At 42.9% G+C, this 23,907-nt stretch overlaps 1 protein-coding gene across 1 annotated transcript in view; it reads right to left on the bottom strand.

The window, feature by feature from the left end:
• Positions 1–23,907, bottom strand: part of shank3a (SH3 and multiple ankyrin repeat domains 3a) — a 773,648-nt gene that overhangs the window by 43,850 nt on the left and 705,891 nt on the right. The window lies entirely within an intron of this gene.

Raw genomic sequence — 23,907 nt, 5'->3', positions numbered from 1 at the left:
AATTGATGCTAGATTCACTGTTAATTTTAAAACTAAGATTAATAGGTTTTTAAGCAAAGATATTAAGGGATACGGGGCAAAGCTGGGTATATAGAATTAAGTTGTAGGTAACCATAATCTTGTTGAATGGTGGAACAGGCTCAAGGGGCTAAATGACCTCCTCCTGTTCATATGTCCCCATGAGGCTGAGAATCAGAATCTGAGAGGAGAAAGAAGCTGAGTAAGAATCTGAGAGAAAAATGATCTGAATGGGAAAGAATCTTGAGAAAGAATCGAGTGGGGGAAAACCTGAGAATGAGAAAGCAACAGCAAATGAGAGAGAATCTAAGAATCTGAGAGCAAGAGCACGTGCATGAATGAGAAAGCTAGACAGAATTTGGGAGGGCCTCTAGAAGAGACAGAAAGTGAGTGAAAATGTGAGAGGTAAGGAATAAGGGTGGGAGCAAGACAGGCAACAATTCAAATGAATGCCTTTATTATAAAAACAGTCAGCTATTTCTTGTTCTTTATCAGTTCGCGTCACAGTTTATTATTAACATCAGAATCTTGACAAATTACCATCTTGTGGCCTTTGTACTTCAGGATGAATATTCTTTGATTCTACTGATAATGGGGAGGGGGGTTTGGGAGCGAAGTGTAGGGATCTCTCCACGGGTGAGATGGTTGTCATGTCTTCCTTTAAATAAAAGGTGTTGTTGTGGAAACTTGTTTGGGTCCCATCTACGTCTGCCTTTTTGATAGATATCTGGAACACTTTTTCGTTCCAGTTCTTCTGAAATTTCTCCCTTACCTCTTTTGCTGTACATAGATGACTGTATTGGTACAATTTCCTGCTATCTTCCTGATCTGGAAAATTTCATCACCTTAGTTTCCATTTTCCAACTTTCCCTTGCCTTCATATATGGTGCATCTCTAAGTCTTCCCTTCCCTTCTTTGACTTCTCTGCCTCTATTTCTGGGGCTTGGCTATCAGCCCACTTGCTTCCACAGCTACTTCAACAGCACTTTCTCCATATATGGACTCTACTCCATTCTCTCAGTTTCTTCATCTCCGCTGCATTTGTTCCAAAGTGGCAACTAACATGCATGCAACATGAGTGCCTGGCAATGATTATCTCCAACAAAAAAGAATCTAAGCATCTCCTCTTGACATTCAAAGCATTACCATTACCGAATCTCCCATTATCAACATTCTGGGGGTTACTATTGACCAGAAACTGAACTGGACCAGCCATATAAACATTATGGCTACAGGATCAGTCAGAGGCTGGGAATTCCACAAAGAGTAACTCACCCCCCTGTTCATCATCTTTAAGGCACAAGTCAGGAGTTGATGGAATACTCTCCACTTGCCTAGATGAGTGTGGCTCCAAAAACTCTCAAGTAGCTCAACACAATCCAGGACCAAGCTGTCTGCTTGATCGGCACCCCATCCATCACCTTAAACAGTCACTCCCTCCACTAGAGATGCACAGTGGCAGCAAATTGTATCATCTACAAGATACACTGCAGCAACGAACCTAGGCTCCTTTGACAGCACATTTCAAATTTGTGACCTCTACTGCCTGGAAGGACAAGGGCAACAGATGCATGAAAATACTATCACCTGCCAAGTTCCCCTCCAAGCCACGCACCATCCTGACCCGGATATATATCACCGTTCATTCACTGTTGCTGGGTCAAAATCCTGAAACTCCCTTCTAAACATCACTATAAGTGTACCTACACCGGATGGACTGCAGTGTTTCAAGAAGGTGGCTCTCCACCACCTTTTCAAGGGAAATTAGGGATGAGAAACCAAAGCTGACCTTGCTCACATCCCATGAAAGAATAAAATAAAAGCTCAGGAGATGCAATGCTTGTCCTTTGACCTTCTCCCTTAACAGTAGGGCTGAATCTTCCTGGCCCATTGGATGTGGGCTGGGGGGCAATGCGGAGGGGGAAAGCATCGGGAGGGGAGCCTGAAATCTTTTCACCACCATGGCATATTGCCAGGGACAGGACCTCAGCAGGACAGCCAAGCACTTGGACGCAGTCCTCAACTGGATAGCAGCCGGGCAGCGGCCTGTTAATTGGCTGCCGCTAGCAATATGCCATCCAGGGACATACTGCCTTGCCAAACAGGGTTTCCTCCTGCTTCCATCCTTGGTGGCAACACTTCCATGGAATCTCAAAAATTAAGCCCGGTGATTTAGTTGTGCTTCTTTCAATTGAGTATACTGTATTCGCTGCTCACTGTGCAGCTTCCTCTACGATAGAGAGACTGAACACAGATTGGCTTTGAACCTGTTCAGTTCACAAGCATGACCCTGAGCTTTTGGTTACCTGTCATTTTAATTCTTCACTCCACTTCCATTCTGACTTCCCTGTCCTTGGTCTCCTATGTTGTTCTAATGAAGCTCAACGTAAGCTTGAGGAACTGCACCTCATCTTTTGATTAGATACTTTACAGCCTTCACTGAGTTCATCAATTTCAGATCATAAGCTCTGCCTCCATGGATTTGTTGGTAGCACTCTGGCTTCTGAATCACAAGGTCCCACTCCAGGGCTTGAGCACAAAGATCAAGACAAACACTCCTGTGTCATACCGAGGGAGTACTGCACTGTCAGAGATACTGTCTTGTGGATGAGACCTTAAATCTAGCACCTGTCTACCTGCTCCGGTCAATGAAAAAGATCCCATAGCATTATTTCAAAGAAAAACAGGGGATTTATGCCTAGTGTCCTGGCCAATATTTATCCCTTAATCAACATCACAAAGACAGATTATCTGGTTGTTATCACATTGCTGTTTGTTGGAGTTTGCTGTGCATAAATTAGCTGCTGTATTTCCGATACAGGTATCCAGGAAGTTCAGGATTTGACATGAGCCGCATTTGGGGACTTTACGGATTTTGGGTCCAAGGCCTAGCATGTACTTATGATACATAAAATAAAGTATGAAAAATAAAAAATAAAAGAATTTTATTTAAATTGCTACCCAGGGCGCCAGCTTTGAATGTAGCCAGTTTTAATTTCTTTGTAGAGTTTGGGATGCCAACAGAGACTACAATTCAGAACTGCTGTTATGGAAAGTAGGGGGTTTAAATTAAACAGCCCTGATTTTTCCTGTTGGGAAGCTTCCAAGTGCTCTTTAGCCATTGTACAGGCATTGATAAGTCTTTCCCAGAAGTTGGAGACATACACCAACATGGAGGTGTCCTCTCTGGTTGCAGGAATTTCTCCTTCAGCTGTTTTAGGGGACTCCACACCTTATGCCCGTAAATTAATTTGAAGGGGGTGAAGCCAGTGGACTCATTTCACCTTGTTAGTGAAAAACAGGAAGCTCAAACTCTCATCCCAATTATGGGAATATTCAGTGCAGTCGGCCCTAATCATGGTTTTCAGAGTTTGGTGATATCGCTCTAGCGCTCCTTGGGACTGAGGGTGATATGCTGAGGGCTTCAGCTGGGTCATACCTAAGTTGTGCATAACTCGCTGGAACACTTGGGACTGGAAGTTAGTCCTCCGATTCGATTGGATCGCTTTCGACAGGCCATACTTGGTGAAGAACTGGATCAGCCCTTTGATCATGGCCTTGGCTGTGATCTTCCAGAGGGGAATGGCATCAGGGAACCTGGTGGCCAGATCCATTATGGTTAGGAGGTATTGGTAACTGGTCTTGGTTCTGGGTAGGGGACCCACACAATCTACCAGTGTTCAATTGAAGGGTTCACCGAATGCTGGGATGGGCTTGAGGACGGCTGGTTTAATAGCGGCCTGGGGTTTTCCTGCAACCTGGCAGGCATGGCATGTTTTGCAGTATTCCTCTACATCGGACTGTGGGCATGGCCAGTGAAAGTACTCATTAATGTGGGCTATAGTTTTATAGATACCTAATTGTCCAGCCATCAGGATGGCATGGTCAATTTTTAGAATTTCCTGACCGATATTCTGGTGATGACGACAATCTGGTGATGCACTGCCCACTCTTCATCTGCTGGTCACATTGAGGGTCTCCACTTCTGCATTAATATCCCATTGCAGAGGTAGTAACACTCTGGAACCTGGGTGGCTTCTGCTTTTGAGCAGGCAATCTGGGCAATGCGCTGGACCTCAGGATCCACCTGCTGGGCTTTAATCAGGGAGGTTTGGCTGAGCACTTCCTTCCCTTCAGTCAGGTTTCAAAAGAATGTTTCCACTAGCGTGACTTCTGCTCATCTTGCAGGGACTCTGGCTCTCTGTTGACTGAGCTTGCCTGCCTAGCCTGGGATCGGGTTACTCCACAGCCAGGAATGTCCTCCTGTAGCCATCCAGTTTCCCTGTCTTTGTTTGGTGGGTCCAATACTAGAGGAGTGGCGACCACTTTGCTACCAGCCAAATCGTTCCCGAGTAGGAAACCAATTCTGGTCAATGGCAGTTCAGAGATGAGCCTCCCTGTCGCCTAGCCCGAGAATAGGTCACACTGTAGGTGGATCCAAAGGAGGGAGAGTTGCCCATCCCGCTCCACTGGTCAGTGCCTTGGCTTTCAGGGAGGATTTGAGGAGGAGGTCTAGGTTTCCCCCTAACATTAAGGATTGAGTGGGCCCTGTGTCCTGGAGCAGTACAACGGACTTGCTGAGTTTCCAGGCCTACGGGTAAGATCATAGCTGTCTCATGTGACTGCTGCATCCCTAGCTGTGAGGATTTTCTGTTCTTCTAAGTGCATTCGCAGGTTGGAGGGTAAGCAATTTTTGAATTCCTCCAACAGCACTAGTTCACGCAACCCCTCATAGGTGCGTGGGATTCTTAGGGATGTTATCCACTGGTTGAACACTATTTGCTTCAGCCATTCAAACTCAATGTAGATTTGTGTAGGCTTCTTACAAGCGTTCTGGAATTGCTGGCAATAGGCCTTCGGGACTAACTCGGTGGCAATTAGGATGGCAGCCTTGGTCCACTCATAATTTAGGGACACATCGGGAGGCAGCATGATGTAGACCTCTTGGTCTCTCTCTGACAGCTGCCCTTGAGTTAAAAATGTCCAGCTATCTGAGGCCCATTTTAGCTGTCCTGCTATTTTCTCAAAAGTGGCAAAAAAATGACTCCACATTACTCTCCTCAAATTTGAGAGTAAATCTAGCACACTTGAGGGCCTCAGAGTTCAGGGTTAGAGAAATAGGCAGTACTACCAGCTAAAGAGAGATTTTCCCTTGCTGCTTCAAATTGTCAGGTCTCTCTCTCTCTCCCTTTGAGCTGTTGGCTCCATTTCCAATTGTCAGAGCTGAAATTCTCTTTCTTTATCCCTCTCCTGGGGTTCTAGCTGCAATATAAACTTTTCCAGCACGAAATTAGCTAGGAGAGGGGATTCGGAGTCATGATTGAGCTCTACATCTAACTGCTGTACCAGTAATGTGAGTTCCAAATGTTCTACCGACGACTGGATCAGTTCACTTCTTTTGATTTTGTTGGGCAGTTTTAATTGTACCTCCCTAGCTACGGCTTTCAATTGTTCTGCGCTAGCTGCTGCCAAAATTCCACTGTTTAAATTCCCTTGCCGAACAAACATCTGGGCATCAAACTTTGCCATCTTATTAGTGTTAGGGAAAACGAATTTGCTGTGTTAAGTTACTTGTATTTTAAAATTTGTTCCAGCCACCAAGTTTTCGTCTTAGCTTCCAATTGGCTCTTTTAAATTAGATTTGGCTCATCTCTTAACTTGACACTGGTCAAATTCAAATCGGGTTTTCCTGGACTTCAGCTCCCAATTTCTGTTACGGACAGGAGGCGTTTTCATTTTAACAGCCCTGATTTATCCTCTCACCACCCGTCCATAAACAGAAAGGAGTTTTTGATTTTTGATTCCCCCCTTTGTAAGTGGTGGGGTATTTCTCAACCCCTCAGTTTTGGTGTGATCCAGTTTCTATTAATAACCCCACAGCAAACTTGAGATAGGGTGAACTAAAAGGATTACTTTATTTCACACACGCACAAAATGGGGGAGGGGGGTGTTACTATGTAGCCCCTGGAACATTCATACAATAAAAGAGGGATAAGGGAAAGAAAGAGGCACAGGGCAAAGACCACAGAGACGATAAGAATTATTGTTTCACATGAGTCCAGAGACCAGAATCAAAGTCCAATGGTGTATTCGTTCAGAACTGGCTGGTTGAAAACTGATGCTGGATAATTCACTTTTCCAGTAGAAATGACTTGCATGCTGAGATAGGCCAGTAGGGATGAATTAGTCTTGTAGGCGCTGGTACAGATGTTCAGATGCTCTTGTAGAAACAGTGTAGATTGGGCCAGGAAATTTAAACCTGGACAGAGTTCTGGTTCTGCTGCTGATTGGTTGATGGAATACGGTAGACTGTCTTTTTCAGCTCCATAAGGCAATATTACAGGTTCTAGCAGCTTGGGGAGGTGGGGAGGAAAGGTTGACATAACTTCCACTTCTCCACCTTGGTTTGACAAAGGATGTATATTCCCTCCTCACTGTACAAGGCCCCAAACATCCCTTTCAGGTGAAGCAGTGCTTCACTTGCACCTCCCTCAATTTGATCAGCAATTGCTGCTCCCAATGCAGTCTCCTCTACATTGGGGAGACCAGTTGCAGACTGGGTGACCGTTTTGCGGAACACCTTCGGTCTGTCCGCAAGCATGACCCAGACCTTCCTGTCGCTTGGCACTTCAACACACCACCCTGCTCTCATGCCCACATGTCCATCCTTGGCCTGTTGCAATGTTCCAGTGAAACCCAACACAAACTGGAGGAACAGCACCTCATCTTCCAATTAGGCAATTTACAGCCTTCCGGATTTAACATTGAGTTCAACGACTTCATTCCATGAACTCTCTCCTCCAATTTCACACCTTTTTCATCCCATTTTTAAAATTCATTATTAATTTTTATTTACTTATTTTTATCTATTTATCCATTTTTTAAATCCTTTTTCACCAACCATGCCACTGCGCCCCATCACAACAGGGCCATCTATCACTTGTTTCTATGTTGTTCTTTTACCGAGCCCTGACCCTTGTTCTGCTATTAACATATTCTGCTTTCTTACCTTTATGCCACTATCAGCACCCTCTTTAGTCTTCACCATTACCTAACTAACAATCCCTTTGTCTTGTGTCCATGACAATTTTGTCAAAGAAAAAGAAAAATACTGGGGATGCTGGAAATCTAAAATCTTTGTCAGTCTCTCCTTAGCCCCCACCTATCGCTGACCTTCCACCCTGCTTTACCTGCTCCACCCCCACCCCCTTAAACAGTATAAATTCCATCACATTTCTGCTTCTCATTAGTCCTGAAGAAGAGTCATACGGACAGACTCGAAATGGTAACTGTTTCTCTCTCCACAGATGTTGTCAGACCTACTGAGATCTTCCAGCAGTTTCTCTTTTTATTACTTTATATTATATATGTATAATCCTGGTCTGGGTTCTTGAGATGGACAATGTTTCATCCATGAATAATTTCAAAGAAGAGATTTCAGTGTCCTTTGTCCTCACAGACTGATTGTCTCCAATGGTCAGAGCCTGGCCTTAGAAATGTAAATGGATTTGACCTCTGCAGTCACAGGACCATTTGTGCCTCTTTAGAGATAACAAGGTTGCTGCTACTGTTCTGAAGGCCAAAAATTCTTTTAGTGTGAGTCATAGCCAGTTGTGTCTTCAGTCAGTTTAAAACCTTTGTCCAGTTGTAGCAAAAATAATTTTATAGTTTAGCCAGGATGATATATATATTTTATAAAAATATAGAGTGAGTTCTTTGCCCCCTGACAATTGGCTGTGAAACTCTTTGAGACATCTAGTGGTAGTAAAAAGCAGTATATAAAAGCAAATATTCCTTTTTGTTATTTTTCTGTTTCTGGACAGCAGCTATTGGTGATAATTCTACTTTTGCCATTACCATCTCCTCTAGCTACATCACTTCTGTTTTTTTACTTGTCATTTACCATCTCCTTTTGCATAGCACCATTATCCCTTCTAACTCTCCTGCCTTCCACACTATTGCAGACCTTCCCTTTTGTTGGCCCTCCTCTCCCCTACCTCTATATCTGCTTTAAAGCCTGTTACATCTCCAACTTTTACCAGTTCTGACAAAAGGTGATCAAGCTGACACATTAACTCTGTTTCTCTCTGTTCAGCCAGACCCACTTGGATTTCTAGCATTTTCTGTTTTTATTTATGGTTGTCACGGTGCTGGGAGATAAGGGATGACATTAAGATGTGGGTAGCAGGAGGTTGAGATTGCGTTGAACAAAACACATCACTCTTTCTAAGTCGTTTTTGTTACATTGCACAGAGAAAGCATCGAACACAACATGACAGGAACAGTGATTCAGTCAGTAAACAGCTATCTACTGAATTATGTTGGAAATAGCAAGGCCACACAGGTAGAGTTTTACAGAGAGAAACAAATAGATACAAGCAGAGGGAAAGGGTTGAAATCAGACAGAGAGAGAAAAAGGGAGAGGCAGCCAACAGAGTCAGGCAAGATTGGCAGAGAGATAGAGAAAGAAGGCAGAGATGGGTGGAGAGAGACAGAATGACAGAGAAGCTAGCATGAGAGGCAGAGAGAGTGATGAGGATTTTACGGGGGTTAGGGGGACAGGTATTACTTGCATCCCCGTTACAAAAGTCGATCGCAAACTGACCGACTTAAAAAAAAAGGCCACCCTGCAGCAATAACATGCTGCGTGCAGCCTAAACAAGCTAAGGGTCAAACTTGCACCCCTCAGTGGGAGGAAGTCCCAGCCTTGAGAGCTGCCGGACAATCTGAATCTAACAGTCCCTGGCGCATCAGGACATAGTAGTTGGCACTGCTGGGACTGCAAGCAGGCCCACAAAGAAGACACCATGGATCCTGGAGACAGGTAAGTTGGACTTTTTTGGGCAAGGAGGGATTTGGCACCCTAGGGATTGGGGAGGGGTGGGGGGTGGGCTTTGGAGGCCAGGTGGGCAGGCACAAAGTTAGCGGAGGTGGGTATCATCTTTGTGGGGGATGCCCCTGGTGCACACAGGGCACCTCCCAAAGGATGCATTCCCCTTATTTTCTGCTTTTTCATCACTTTTTCATCAGAGTTTGTGAAAAAGCAGACTCTTCATTCTTGCTTGCTTGCCCATGCCAACTTCATTATGGCATGGGCAGTGTAATATTCAAGTCAAGTGGCTTGTTAACAAGCTCAATTGACAGTTAAATTTTTTTAAGGTTGCGGGCAGCTGCTGATTTTGGTGCCTGCCCGCCTACCATATTATGGGTTTGTGTTCTGCTGTCAACACAGTAGATTTTACGCATGCGTGGATTGACAGCATTCCCAATTTGCAAATGTAAAATCCCGGCCACAGAGACTGACAGAAGCTGGAAACAGACAGTGAGACTGGTGACAAAGAAACTACAGACACTGCGATAGTGGAGGTACTAGAAAGATTTTTTTAAATTCGTTCCTGGACTGTGGGTGTCACCGGCTAGGTCAGCATTTATTGCCTATCCCTAATTGCCCTTGTTCAGCGAGCATTTAAGAGTCAACCACATTGCTGTGGGTCTGGAGTCACATGTCAGTCAGACCAGGTAAGGATGGCAGATTTCCTTCCCTAAAGGACATTCGTGAACCAGATGGGTTTTTAAAACAATCAGCAATGGTTTTGTGGTCATCATCAGATTTTTTATTGATTTCAAATTTTGTCATCTGCCATGGTAGGATTTGGACCTGGGTTCCCAGAACATTATTCTGGGTCTCTGGAATACAAGCCCAGTGACAATACCACCACCTCCCCCAAAGACAAACTTTTACAGGAGAGTTGGGGTACTACAGGGAGAGGTTGATGGGCTGAAAGGCACTTTTTTTTTTAAATCCTTTGCTGTACTTGGATGAGTTGGGAGAGTTTCTTATATTCCTGTGGGAAAGAGATAAACATAGAAGAGGATAGAACAGAAGATCAAACAGGGTAACACACTGAACTTTATTCTGAGCCTTCAGATACAGTGAGCAGCTGAAGGGATCATCATTCAGTCACAGGCTCTGTGTGGGCAAGAGGTGTAAGTGATTGGGTCAGCATTTTTCCCTGCAGGCACTAACCTTGGGGTCACACAAAGCAGCTGGAAGCAAACCAGAATGCTAAATCAGATTGTGCCCTGCAAGTTTTACCTTGAAACCTTTGGAATGTCAAAGAGAATTCAAACCATGTAGAGGTCACCTTGAATATCTTACCATTTTGGATCATGCCCATTGGACAATGCTGGTGGTACTAGCAAGAGAAGTTGTGCACAGCGAGCTGGCGCATTTATTAGACTGTGGGGTAAACACAAGACACATGGTGAAGAGTGGGCAGTGGTTTATTGATAATATCCTACCAGTGACCTCCTTACCCTATATCCTCTCCATGTGTGTTTAACTTAAATCAGATTGCTTCTGAAAACTGTCTACCAGCTTTCATCAAACCCTCTGGATAGACAGTAACTTCATTGCCCACTGGTCTTAGGACTCTCCTGTCCTCACTCAACACTGGCCAACTACACTGACTTGGAGGCAAATCCCCTTCTTCTCCCAGTTTTGACCAAGCATAGACACAAAGTAACAGGACCTCAGAGTGTAACTAAAAGGTTAACATGGGGAACAATAGCACGTTATATAATAAGGGTGAGGGACAGGATGGGGGCCAGCATGGAAAGATGCAAAAATCTAAATAAGAGTAAGTGTTACCCCTAGCAGCTAAAATCCTAAAGTGTGCTGTCTTCAGTCTGCAATTCAAATCTGTAGGAATAGAAAGGGTCTTCATTGCATTTTCTAGGTGTCACACCACAAACAAGCAACAATTTACTGACAAAACAACATTTTACAATAAGATAGATAGCATTCAATACTTGGGAGCTGGTTTTACATAGCACCAGAATCTAGATAGCATCTTTCTGAGTGAGTAATATTAGACTGAATGCTGAACTTGTACTAAGTTCCCCTCTATGCTCCTTTCACAAGGACATAAAATAAACAAGAATGTGTAAACAATAGATGGACGGATTTGGGACAAGGTGATTAAGTATTTGAATACTAATGTAATTCAAGGTCATTTTATTATTTGTTTTACCCCTTTTTTGTTTACATGCTTAATAATGAAGGATGATGTTGCCCAGAGTTGCATAACTGTATAAAGCAGGTGTGATGCACAAAGTATAGAGCTCCCTCTACAGAGAGTCTATAGCACTATTAGCATTAGTGACAGTATCAAGCAATTGCAGGTTAGATTAGTTTACAATGAGCATAATCCCCACTGTCCACCATCCAACCATCTGAAGGATACTGTTCAATTTCCATATTCATTCCTTAGGACCTCTGAAATTGTGGGTATGATGTCAATCCACCATTTATTTGGGCTAGCAATGTATTCTGGGTTTTATACCCAATAACTCAAATGAAACTCTAGAGTGGGATACTCACACACTCTAAAATACTTTAATGCTGTTAGATAAGTTTCAAACTCAATGGCCCAAATGCACATGAACACTGTTCACAAAACCCTGTCTAAAAAAGAACTCTATTGTTCGACAATCCTTATTATGCGTAACAGTTTCATTAGGCAGAGTCACCAAAGACAATAACTGCAAATGAATAGCTTGAGATTATCACATAGAACCTTACAGCACATTAGGAGGTCATTTGGTCCATTATGCCTTGTTGGCTCTTTGAAGGTGCTATCCTGTAAGTTCCACTCCCATGCTCTTTCTAATTCTCAAGTATATATCCAATTCCCTTTGAAAGTGACTATTGAATCTGCTTCTACCACCCTTTCAGGTATTGCAATCCTGCTCATTAAAACTAACTGAATAAAAAAAATCTCATCTTCTCTTTTGCCTTTTTGTCAGTTACCTTATATCTTTGTCCTTTGGTTACTGGCTCTCCTCCAGTGGAAACAGTTCCTCCTTAATTACTCTCTACCAGAACCCCTGAAATTATTTATCATAAAATCATAGAATAATTCAGCACTGGAAGAGGCCACATAGTTCACTGAATCAGTGCTGGCTCTTTTGAAGAATAATCCAGTTTGTCCCGCTCCCCCATTCTTTCCTCAAAACTGAAATTTCCTTTTGAAAGTTACTATTGAATACATTTCCACCACCCTATCAAACAGTGCATTCCAAACTTTAACGTCTATCATTCTCTCCTTAACCTTCTCTGCTCTGTGGAGAACAATCTCAGCTTCTCTAATTTTTTCAAAGAACTGAGTTCACTCATCCCTGATCTATTTCTGGTAAAGCTCCTCTGCACCCTCTCTCCAGTTTGAATGAAATTTTCCCACTGCTTGAAGTTTCAGGGATGTTTCAAAGGCTAGTGACAAATGCAAAAATGCCAAGCTGGATTTCTGTTCCAATGATTTAGCTCCACCCAATTTGTCTTGTCACCCTGACTACAACATCCCCTAAAAGTGGAGTGCTTTTACTTGCCCAGGTTTCCCCTGATGCCCCTTTGAATTTAACTGCCAAAAATCAGAGTTTTAAAAGGTCTGTTCAACTTGGTTTCCAAATGTAGGCAGGGTGAAGGGTACTTTTTGAAAAAGAAAATCCTTTAAGGATTTGTTCAGTTCAAAGCATGACAACCTAACGATTTGTGAACCCAAGCGTTATTTATGAAAGTCCAAACTAGTCATGGCAACCAATCATGGGGTGCAGCACTTGGCTGGATCTCTTCATGAACCTGAGTTAGTCAAAGGTAGTCAAACCAATTGAAAACATCACAGGGAAAGAAAAGGTTGATGAGCTAGCTCTCATAATCAGTAAGATTTTAAGAAAGAAGTTCACGATAAGGCAATTGCTTAGTATTTGATTGTGACTCATATTCTTTCCATTCAAGAAGTTAGATAATAAATTTTCTACTATAAATATATAATTGTATTATAAAATCTTAGAACCATATTAATTTGCTGCACAGAAGGAGGCCAATCTGGTCATTGTGTCTGTGCTAACTTGTTTGCAAGAGCAACTCAAAACAATTCCACTACCTTGCTCTCTCCCCATAACCCTGAGATATTGGATGATCATTTGTTTGTTGCTTCTTTAACACAAGAACAGCAATTTGTAATTATACATTATCCTTAACGTAATAAAATGCCCCAAGGTGCTTCAGAGGAGCATTATTAAGCAAAGATTGATACCAAATCACAAAAGGCGATATTAGGGCAAATGTCAAAAGCTTAGTTAGGTTTTACTGAGTATCTTAAGGGAGGAAAGAGAGGTCGAAGACAGGGAGTTTTAGGGAGGGAATTCCAATGTTTTGGGACTTGGCAGCTGAAGGGGTGGAGCAACCAAAATTGAGGATGCTAAAGAGGCCAGAATTAGAGGTGTGTAAACATCTTGGTGAGTTATGGAGGAGAACACAGGGTTTGGAAGGGCTGAGGCCATGGACCGATTTGTAAACAAGGATGAGAATGTTAAAATCAAGGCACTGCTTGACAGGGCGCTAATGTAGACCAGTGAGCACAGGGCTGATGGGTGAATGGGGAATGGCACGGGTAAAGACATGGGCAGCAGAATTTTGGACAACATCACAATAGAATGTGGGAGTCCAACCAGGTGTATGTCGGAATAGTCAAGTCTAGATGCAACATCCGTATAGTTGGGGTTTCAGCAGCAGATGAGATGAGGCAAGGCAGAGTCAGGTGATTGGTATGGATGTGGAAATAGGTGTTTTCTGAGATCGTGCAGATAAATGGTCAGAAACTCATCACGGGGTCAAATACGACACTAAGGTTATGTCTGTTTCAGCCCTAGGCAATTACTAGTACTCTTTAATACTTTAAATAAGATTTGGTGGAATGCTCTATAATTTTGAAGATTGGAAAGACGGCCTCTTGCAGACCTAGGATAAATTCCAGTGATTTATTAATAATTGCCAAACAGAGTTTGCTGAGTGCTACCTTACTGCAAGTTTACCTAGATCTCAAAGCTAGGATAGACTCTGAGCCTGGGGACATTCCTGGTGAGGTGGATCTAAGACACAAGAACTAAAATAATTCACAGTAAGGACGGGTCGAAAGTGTACAAAACCATAATATACTGTTTTAACAAAAATCACAAGATTTACTGTCAGTTGCACCTGTAAAATATACCTGTAAAAGGGACCATTCAGTTGCTAAAAATGCAGTGCCGGTTACATCTAGGATCCTGAAATGAGGCATACATTTAGTCCAATATTCAGTCATCCAATATTGGGTTCAAAGAATCAGAATAGATTAGGGGTTGATGCTTTCATTATTTTCTCCTCTTAGATGTCAATAGAATAAACTTATTCACCAACCCTCCTTAGACAGCACCTTCCAAACCCACAACTGCTACCATCTAGAAAGACAAGGGCAGCAGATGCATGGGAACACCACCACCTGGAAGATCCCCTCCAAGTCATACATCATCTTGACTTGGAAATATATCACCGTTCCTTCACTGTCACTGGGTCAAAATCCTGGAACTCCCTCCCTAACAGCACTGTGGGTGTACCTGTACCACATGGACTGCAGTGGTTCAAGAAGGCAGCTCACCACCACCTTCTCAAGGGCAATTAGGGATGAGCAATAAACGCTGGCCTAGCCAGTGACGCCAACATTCCATGAATGAAAACAAAACTTTGTAAATACGTGACTTGAACAGGGTACGCTGGCATAGTGGTTATGTTATTGCACTTGTACTCCAGAGGCCAGGACTAATGATCTGGAGATTTGAGTTCAAATCCCAACATGCGAGCAGGTAAGTTTAAATGTTGTTAATTAATTAAATAAATCTGAGCTGAAAAGCTATCCAGATTGCTGTCCAAACCCTCCTTTAGAGAAGGAAATCTTCTGTCTTTATCCTTTCTGGTCCATGTGTGACTCCAAGCCCACAACAATGTGGTTGATTCTTAACTGCCCTCAGAAATGGTCAAACAAGCCACTCAGCCCTATATGAAAAATTATAACAGAATGAAATAGGACATTCTGCCCAACATCAATCTGGGCACCTGATTTGGACATGACAAAGGCACAACCAGCCCAGTCGATCTTGCAAAGTCCTCCTCACTAACATTTGAGCATGTTGCAAAATTGGGAGAGTTGTCCCAAGTCAAGCGACAACCTGACACAGCCATACTCACAGAATCATACCTTTCAGTTTTATGTCCCAGACTCTTCTATCACCATCCCTGGTTATGTCCTATTCCACTGGTGGGTCAGACCCACCAAAGGTGGTGGGGATGCAGTGGCGAAGGAGTGGCACCGGGAGTCCTAAATATTAACTCCAGATTCCATGAAGTTTCATGGCAAGGAAATCTGCTGATTATCACCTACCACCCTCCCTCAGCTGATGAATTTGTATTCCTCCATGTTGGATACCACTTGGAAGAAGCACAGAATGTACTCTGGGTGGGGGACTTCAATATCCATCACCACGCATGGCTTGGTAGCACAACTACTGAGCTGAGTCATTGAGTGTATTTAAGACCGAGATAGATAGGTTCTTGATTGGTAAGGGGATCAAAGGTTACGGGGAGAAGGCGGGAGAATGGGGTTGAGAAACTTATCAGCCATGATTGAATGGCAGAGCAGACTCGATGGGCCAAATGGCCTAATTTCTGCTCCTATATCTTATGGTCTTATGGTTTATGAGTCCTGAAGAACATAGCTTCCAGACTGGGGCCTGCGGCAGGTGTTGAAAACCATCATGAGGGAAAAACCTACTTGAACTTGTCCTCACCAATCTACCTTTTGCAGATGCTTCTGCCCATGATAGTATGGGTAGGTGTGACCACAGCACGGTCTTTGTGGAGGTGCAGTCTCTTCACACTGAGTACATCCTACAGTGTTTTGTGTGGCACTACCACACAATAGATTCAGAACTGATCTATCAGTTCAGACATGGATATTCAAGAGATGTTATCGGCCAGCAGCAACAGCAGAATCATTTTCAACCACAACTTTTAACCTCAAGGCCTGGCATACCCCTCACTCTACCATTACCACCAAACCAGGGGATCAATCAGAAGTGGAGGAGAGCATGCCGGGAACAGCACTAGGTGTACCTGAAAGTGAGATGCCAACGTGAGAAAGCTACAAACAGAATTATATGCATGCTAAACAGCAGAAACAGCATGCAGTAGCAGAGCTAAGCGATCCCACAAACAATAGATCAGATCAATGCTCTGCAATCCTGCTGCATCCATTTGCGAATGGTGGTGGACTAAAAGATAATGGGAGCAGAAGACCCTATGACTATCCTCATCCTCACTGCTTGCAGAGCCCAGCACATGACTGCAGAAGACATCTTCAGCCAGAAGTGCTGAGCGGATGATTTATTTCGGCCTCCTCCTGAGGCCTCAGCATTACAGAAGCCAGTCTTCAGCCACTTCCATTTATTTGACATGGTTTCAAGAAAAGGCTGGGCACAATGAATACATCAAATTCTATTGGCCCAGACAACATCCCAGAAGTGCTGAAAAGATGTGCTCCCAGAACTAGCAACGGCTCCAGCCAAACCATTCCAGTTACAGATGCAACAATGGCATCTACTCAATAAAGTGAAAAATTGCCCAGGCATGTCCCATCCACTAGAGCAGGACAAATCCACTCCAGTCAATTACCACCTCATCAATCTGCTCTCAGTCCTCAGCAAAGTGATGGAAGATGCCAGCAGCAATGCTATCAAAAGAAGTTTGCTCAGCAATGTTCAGTTTGGGTTTCACCCAGGACCACATAGCTCTAGAGCTCATCACAACCTTTGGTGCAAACATGGACAAAAGAGCTAAATTCCAGAGATGAGGTGAGAGTGATTGCCCTCAACATCATTTGACTGAATGTGGAATCAGGGAGCTTTAGTAAAATTGAAGTCAATGGGAATCAGGGGAAACCTCTCCACTGTGTGATGGAATCCGTGGTTTCAAAGCTTGCATTTTTTGAAACTGGGCCTAATTGAAAAGGGAAACTGGGAAAGGAAACTGATCCCTCCAGTTTCTAAGGAAACTAAGGCTGAAACTGAGATTGAAAATCAAAATTTCTGGGAGACTGAAATTGGTTGAAACCATATTAAAGGACACAGAGCCATCAGAGGTCAGAGGATGGGCCCAGTGGTGCAGTACAGGCAGGCTGAAGAAGACGGAGGCTAAATCCAGAAGCTGAAAGTAGGCAAATATACAGTCACTGCAGCTGTTTCTGTTACTTGAAGATAACGTTGGTGGATCTATGCCATCCAGACCATCATAAGCAGAGTTGACGAGGTTCTACAGACATGTGTCATTTGTGGCGAATACCATGCCCATGGAGCTCTGGTTGGTTGTGTGCTGCTATCTGCTAGGGATCAGGCTAAATTCCAGAAGAAGAGGAACTGAAATTCTTCATGAGGAAGACAGAGTTTTGAAGGACTTTTGTGACTGAGGTTGATGACATATATGCTGAGTGGACTGCTGAGCCAATTTGTAAGATCTCTCGTAGTTGTATCTGTCATTTAATGTGTAATTTATAGCATATAATCGATTGCAATTTGCCTGTTAGTTCATGTTTATCTTATTTTTATTCTGGGCTTTAGAGTAAAGGTGGTTACCCAAGATCATATTTAGTGTTTGCTTTGTTTGAATCTTAAATAGTAAAAATTCTTTTGTTTAAACCATGGAATCTTGTGGCTTTGTTCTTTCAGCAAATAACTGGGATTTTGGATTTCTTCTTGTTTTAAAAAATCATAACAACTGGCTGGAATCATACCTAGCACAAAGGAATATGTTTGTGGTTGTTGCAGCCCAGGACATCGCTGCAAGAGTTCCTGTGGGCAGTGTCTTATCACTATCATTAGGTGTGTGAATCACTGTCACAGGGTGTGAGAATCATTATCATTGGGTATGAAAATCACAGCTACTGCAAAATTATCAGATTGCTTGTCTGACAACCAGTAAAGGATGAGCAAAAAGTTCTTCTAATTAAATTTTTGAAAGAATGAAGTCGTTGTCTTCAATCCCTCCTACAAACTCTGATCTCTACCTACAAACTCCGTCATGTCCCTGGCAACTATATGAGGCTGAACCAATCTAGTTCCAACCCTTGTGTCATATTTGACCCAGAGGTAAGCTTCCATTCACATATCTGTGCCATCACTAATACTGCCTACTTCCACTTACATAACATTAAACTCTGCACCTGCCTCAGTTGATCTATGCTGAAACTCTCACCCATGCCATTGTTACATCTAGAACAGACTATTGCAATACACCCTGGCCAACTACTCACATTTCATGCCTGGTCCCTTGATCAGGCACTCAGTGCCATTGAACAAGGGACTACTCCATCCCCCAGGAGCTTGAGTTTGCTTGTCATGCTCCCCGCATGGTGAGCTCCCCACCCGTCACTGGCTTAATACCAGAAGCAGTGAATGAGGCCCTTAAGTGGTCATTAATTGCCCACTTGTGAGCCTCAATTGGTGGCAGGGCAGGAAGGCCATCCATGGGCTTTCCCAGCAAGGACTTAATTGGGGTGGAGGCGGGAAGGTAACATAGTTCCCATCAGTCATTCTCCCGCCTGAATAAATGCCCTCCTCACCACCAACCAAACCCACCACGGGGGGTGGGGGGGAGGAAGGCATTAAATTATATCCTTGGTTTCTAAAAACAAGTTGAAAGTGATTTAGTGAACAAGGAACTGGTGGAAACAGCAGGAATTTGCAGAAATTCCTGAGCATTAACAGGCCTGATTTTAACTCACTCAAACTTTACAATATCACTTACACAAAGTTAAAATCAGGACCATTTATGACCCTGAAAAGTCACAAAATGACAATTCAGGGCTTAAATTTCAAGATGTGACCTCTGCTGTTGATCCTGGTGGATATTTAGGGTTTAGCAGCACGTTATCTGATTTATATCCCATTAAGGGTTCATCTAGATGCTTATTTACTGCAGAATACCGAAAGTTAGACTGAAGTTTCCTGGCTGGGTTTGGAGAGTGGTGGGGGACGAGGCGGAGAAGAGGAGACGCTGAGTTGCTCTTAAAGCCAACAGCGAGATGCAGTTAAAAAAAAAATGGCTTTTTGTCCAGAGACCCAAGCCATGATCACAGCCTGGACTCCAACAGCCTGTTGCTGGGGAGGTATGTCTAGTTTGGCCATATGACATGCTCCACCTATGGTGCAGATTACATGTGCCCTTGATGTAGGGAGTCTTCCCACCTCTCCCTCCTCCACACGTGGATAGCTGCCGTTCCTTGAATAGTGCAAGGGTGTCTTGGATGTTAATCCAGATGAACTGACCCGCAACAATTTACAGCACTCAGTATTACACTGGAATTTCTAGCCTAGTGCATGTGTTCCACCCCTGCAGTGGGATAGATAGGGCGCCTTTCAGCTGTCCTCTGCTGGATTTTCTGCAGTTGCGATCATATTGCAGATAAAACTAATTCTCAAACGGGCTGCTGACACATCTCGTGGAAGATTGCAGAAGGTCACTTAAAGGAGGTGAAGGCGGAGAAAGCACCAAAGCCGTATTCATTTCATCCAAAGAGCTGAAGAAAATGGCTGAGGTTGTTGGTGAAGCCTTTGCAAATATTTTTAATCTTTCACCAAGAGCCTGGGTAGCACCAGATGATTACAGGTGGAAAGTGCATTCAATGCTCTTGGTTAAAAAGGGATTACTCACAACTAGCAATTGTCAACTGGTGACTACCAAGCTCAGGGTCAGCACAGTTTCAGAAAGCAGAGGTCATGATTGACAAACCAGATTTGATAATTGAAAATGTTGTTGCAAAATAGATCAGTGAGACCCAGTAGATGATACTGACTTGGATTTCCAAAACATTCAATTAAGCGAGGTTTGAAAGAAATTTCCAGCATTTTTCCCCCCACATTGGTGTGGGTTTTTATCTGGTTTTTCAGAGCTGTCCCAGAAAATCACATAGTTTCAAATGGGGTGCAGAGTGTATGTATCGCACCTCAGAAGGTGCTGAAGCACTTTCTCAATATCATGTTGGAGTGCCAGCCTAGATTTGTGCGTGCTTAAGTCTCTGGAGTGAGATCCACCACCTCCTGATTCAGAGACTGCTACCAATTAGGCCTTGGCTGGCAGTTTATATAAGGTTCATGTAAGACTTTGGTGAGACTTTGTCTACAGTGTTGTGTATAATTTTTATCCCCTCACCTTAAGAAGGACATTGCTGCTAAATCATGTACAGAGAATGACAATGAGAATGATCCCTGACACACATACATTTAGCAATGGTGATTGGCTTAATGCCTTAGCTTTGAATTTTTTTGGAGAGTTGTAGACAGAAGGGTTCTGACTCAGAACATAAGAATATAAGAACTAGGAGCAGGAGTAGGCAATTCAGCCCCTCGAGCCTGCCCCTCCATTCATTACGATCATGGCTGATCTAATTTCGGCCTCAACTCCAATTTCCGGCCCTCTCCCCCTAACCTTTCAACCCATTACTAATTAAAAATCTGTCTATCTCCTCCTTAAATTTATTCAATATCCCGGCATCCACTGCACCCCGAGGTAGTGAATTCCACAGATTCACGACCCTTTGAGAAAAGTAATTCCACCTCATCGCTGATTTAAATCTATCACCACTTAGCCTAAAACTATAGCCTCTCATTCTAGAATGCCCCAGAAGGGGAAACATCCGCTCCGCATCTACTTTGTCTATCCCCTTTGGTATCTTATATACCTCAATTAGATCTCCTCTCATCCTTCTGAACTCTAGCGAGTATATGCCTAAACTGCTCAATCTCTCCTCATAAGACAAGCCCCGCATCTCTGGAATCAATCTAGTGAACCTCCTCTGAACCGCCTCCAGTACAACTACATCCTTCCTCAAGTAAGGGGACCAAAATTGTGCACAGTACTCCAGGTGCGGTCTCACCAATGCCTTGTACAGTTGCAACAACACTTCCCTATTTTTATACTCTATTCCTTTAGCAATAAATGCCAAAATTCCATTTGCCTTCCTTATTACCTGCTGTACCTGCATACTAGCTTTCAGCGATTCATACACGAGGACACTCAGGTCCCTCTGCCCTGAAGCTTCTGAAGTTTCTCTCTAATTAAATAATAAGTCGCCTTTTTATTTTTCCGACCAAAATGGATAACCTCACACTTATCCACGTTAAACTCCATCTGCCAAATTTTGGCCCATTCACCTAACCTGTCCATATCCATTTGTAAATTTCTTATTTCTTCATTGCAACTTACTTTCCCACATATTTTGGTGTCATCTGCAAATTTAACTATAGTACCTTCTATCCCTGAATCCATGTCATTAATATAGATTGTAAATAGTTGGGGCCCAAGGACTGAACCCTGTGGCACCCCACTAGTTAAAGCTTTCCATCCAGAAAAACACCCATTTATCCCGACCCTCTGCTTTCTGTTGGTTAGCCAATCCTCTATCCAAGCTAATATATTACCCTTAACTCCGTGCGATCTCATCTTGTGTATTAATCTTATGGTAGCACCTTATCAAAGGCCTTCTGGAAGTCCAGATAAACTACATCTACAGGACCCCTTTATCCACTTTGCTTGTCACATCTTCAAAGAACTCTAGCAAATTAATCAAACATGATTTACTCTTCACAAAACCATGCTGACTCTGATGGATTGCATTTTGACTTTCCAAATGCCCCATTACTACTTCCTTAATAATGGATTCCAACAATTTCCCAATGGCAGACGGTAAACTAACTGGTCTATAGTTTCCTACTTTCTTTCTCCCCCTCTTTTTGAATAAGGGAGTTATATTAGCATTTTTCCAATCCACTGGAACCTTTCCAGAATCCAGAGAATTTTGGAATATTATAACCAATGCATCCACTATCTTCACTGCCACTTCCTCTAAGGCCCTGGGATGTAGGCCATCAGGTCCTGGGGACTTGTCATCCTTTAATCCCAATAGTTTGCTCAGTACTTTTTCTCTAGTGATGGTGATTGTTCTAAGTTCCTCCTTCTCTATATCCTCTGCACTACCTGTTATTATTGGGATGGTAACAGTATCCTCCACTGTGAAAATTAAGGCAAAATATTGATTAAGCGTCACAGCCATTTCTGCGGTCCCCACTATTAACTCCCCAGTCTCGTCCTCCAAGGGACCAACATTCACTTTAGCTACTCTTTCCTTTTATATACTTGTTGAAGCTTTTGCTATCAGTATTTACATTTTGTGCTAATTTTCTTTCATGATTTACCTTTGCTCTTTTTTTTATAGTAACCCTTTGTTGATCTTTAAAAGTTTCCCAATCTTCCAGCCTGCCACTGACCTTTGCAATTTGGTATGCCTTAATTTTTGCTTTTAAGTTATCTTTAACTTCCTTGCTTAGCCATGGATGCTTTTTCCCCCTCTTACCATCTTTCTTCCTTATTGGGATATAATTTAATTGGGAGGAATTGAATACCTCCTGAAATATCTGCCACTGTTTATCAACTGTCCTACCTTGTAGTCTTCCTTCCCAGTCCACTTGGGTCAAATCTGCCCTCATGCCTATGTAGTTACCTTTGTTTAATTCCAGAACACTAATATGGGACTCAAGTTTCTCGCTCTCAAACGGAACTTGAAATTCTATTATGTTATGATCACTCTTCCCTAGAGGATCCTTTACTATGAGATCATTAATTAATCCCACCTCATTACACAAAACCAAATCCAGAATAGCCTGCTCCCTGGTTGGTTCCAGAACATATTGCTCCAAGAAACAACCTCTAATACACTCAATGAACTCTTCCTCAAGGCTACTCTTGTCAATTTGATTAGCCTAGTTTATATGCATATTAAAATCACCCATTGATTATTGCCATGCCTTTCTTATATGTTCCCAGTATTTCCTGGTGTATACTGTGCCCTACTGCTGAACTACTGTATGGGGACCTATAGGTTACTCACAAGAGGGACTTCTTTCCCTTGCTATTTCTTATTTCTACCTAGACTGACTCTACGTCTTGCTGTCCAGTGCCTATATCATTCCTCCCTAAGGCACTGATCTCTTCCTTTACTAACAAAGCCAAGCCACCTCCTTTTCTTTCCTGCCTATCCTTCCGAAACACTGAGTACCCTTGGATATTCAACTCCCAAACCTGTTCTTCCTGTAACCATGTCTCAGTCATCGCCACCAAATCATACCTATGTATCTCTATTTGCGCTGTTAACTCATTAGTTTTATTTCAAATGCTATGTGCATTCAGATACAAAGCCTTTAAGTTTGCCCTATTGTCAATTTTCCCTACTCTTATATGATCCTTTGGTGCAATATGGCGTTCACACACTCTGTCCCTTCCTTTCACTTTTTGATAGCAATGAGCCTTGTCACTAACCTGCACTCTTACCCTCTCCTTAAACTTTGATTTTTTATATTCCCATGCAACTGAACCCTCCCCCAACTCTTTAGTTTAAAGCCCTATCTACAACCCTAGTTACTCAGTTTGCCAGGACACTGGTCCCAGCATGTCTAACATTATTAAAGATAACGTAAAGGAGGATAGATTGTTTGAAATAATTAGGCTAGATACAACTAGGGTCCACCAATTTAAGTTGAATTAAAGTTAGCTGTGCGAATGTTATATTTTAAACACTATTCAGGAAACTACAAGATCACATTTGGAGCAAAGTTCGATTTTGGGTAATAAACAATGGGTTGGGCCTGATCAGCTTGACTGTTTGGAGAGAAAGTTTTGAAAGTTTTAATTGGTTATGCATGGGGCCTTTGTGTTGATTTACCTCCCTAGGAGGTGGGGTAGGGAAGGAAAGAAGGTGAGGGGGAATATCAGTAGAAGTCCATTTAGCAGGAAGGTTTGTGCAATGCAACACAACACAACATAACATAAGACTGGGAACTCTGCCCATGTCCCATCACTGAATGCCTCCTGATGCTTCTATCTGCTTCTGTAAAGGGGATCCTGCGGCCAGACACAGGTGATTAATATAATTCTTGTTTACCTGACTGCATTGTGTATGCTCACTGTCTCCT

This window comes from Carcharodon carcharias, chromosome 13 (assembly GCF_017639515.1).
Source record: "Carcharodon carcharias isolate sCarCar2 chromosome 13, sCarCar2.pri, whole genome shotgun sequence".
Lineage (NCBI taxonomy): Eukaryota > Metazoa > Chordata > Chondrichthyes > Lamniformes > Lamnidae > Carcharodon > Carcharodon carcharias.
The sequence above is the reverse complement of the archived record's forward strand: the minus strand, read 5'-3'. Positions and strand labels throughout refer to the sequence as shown.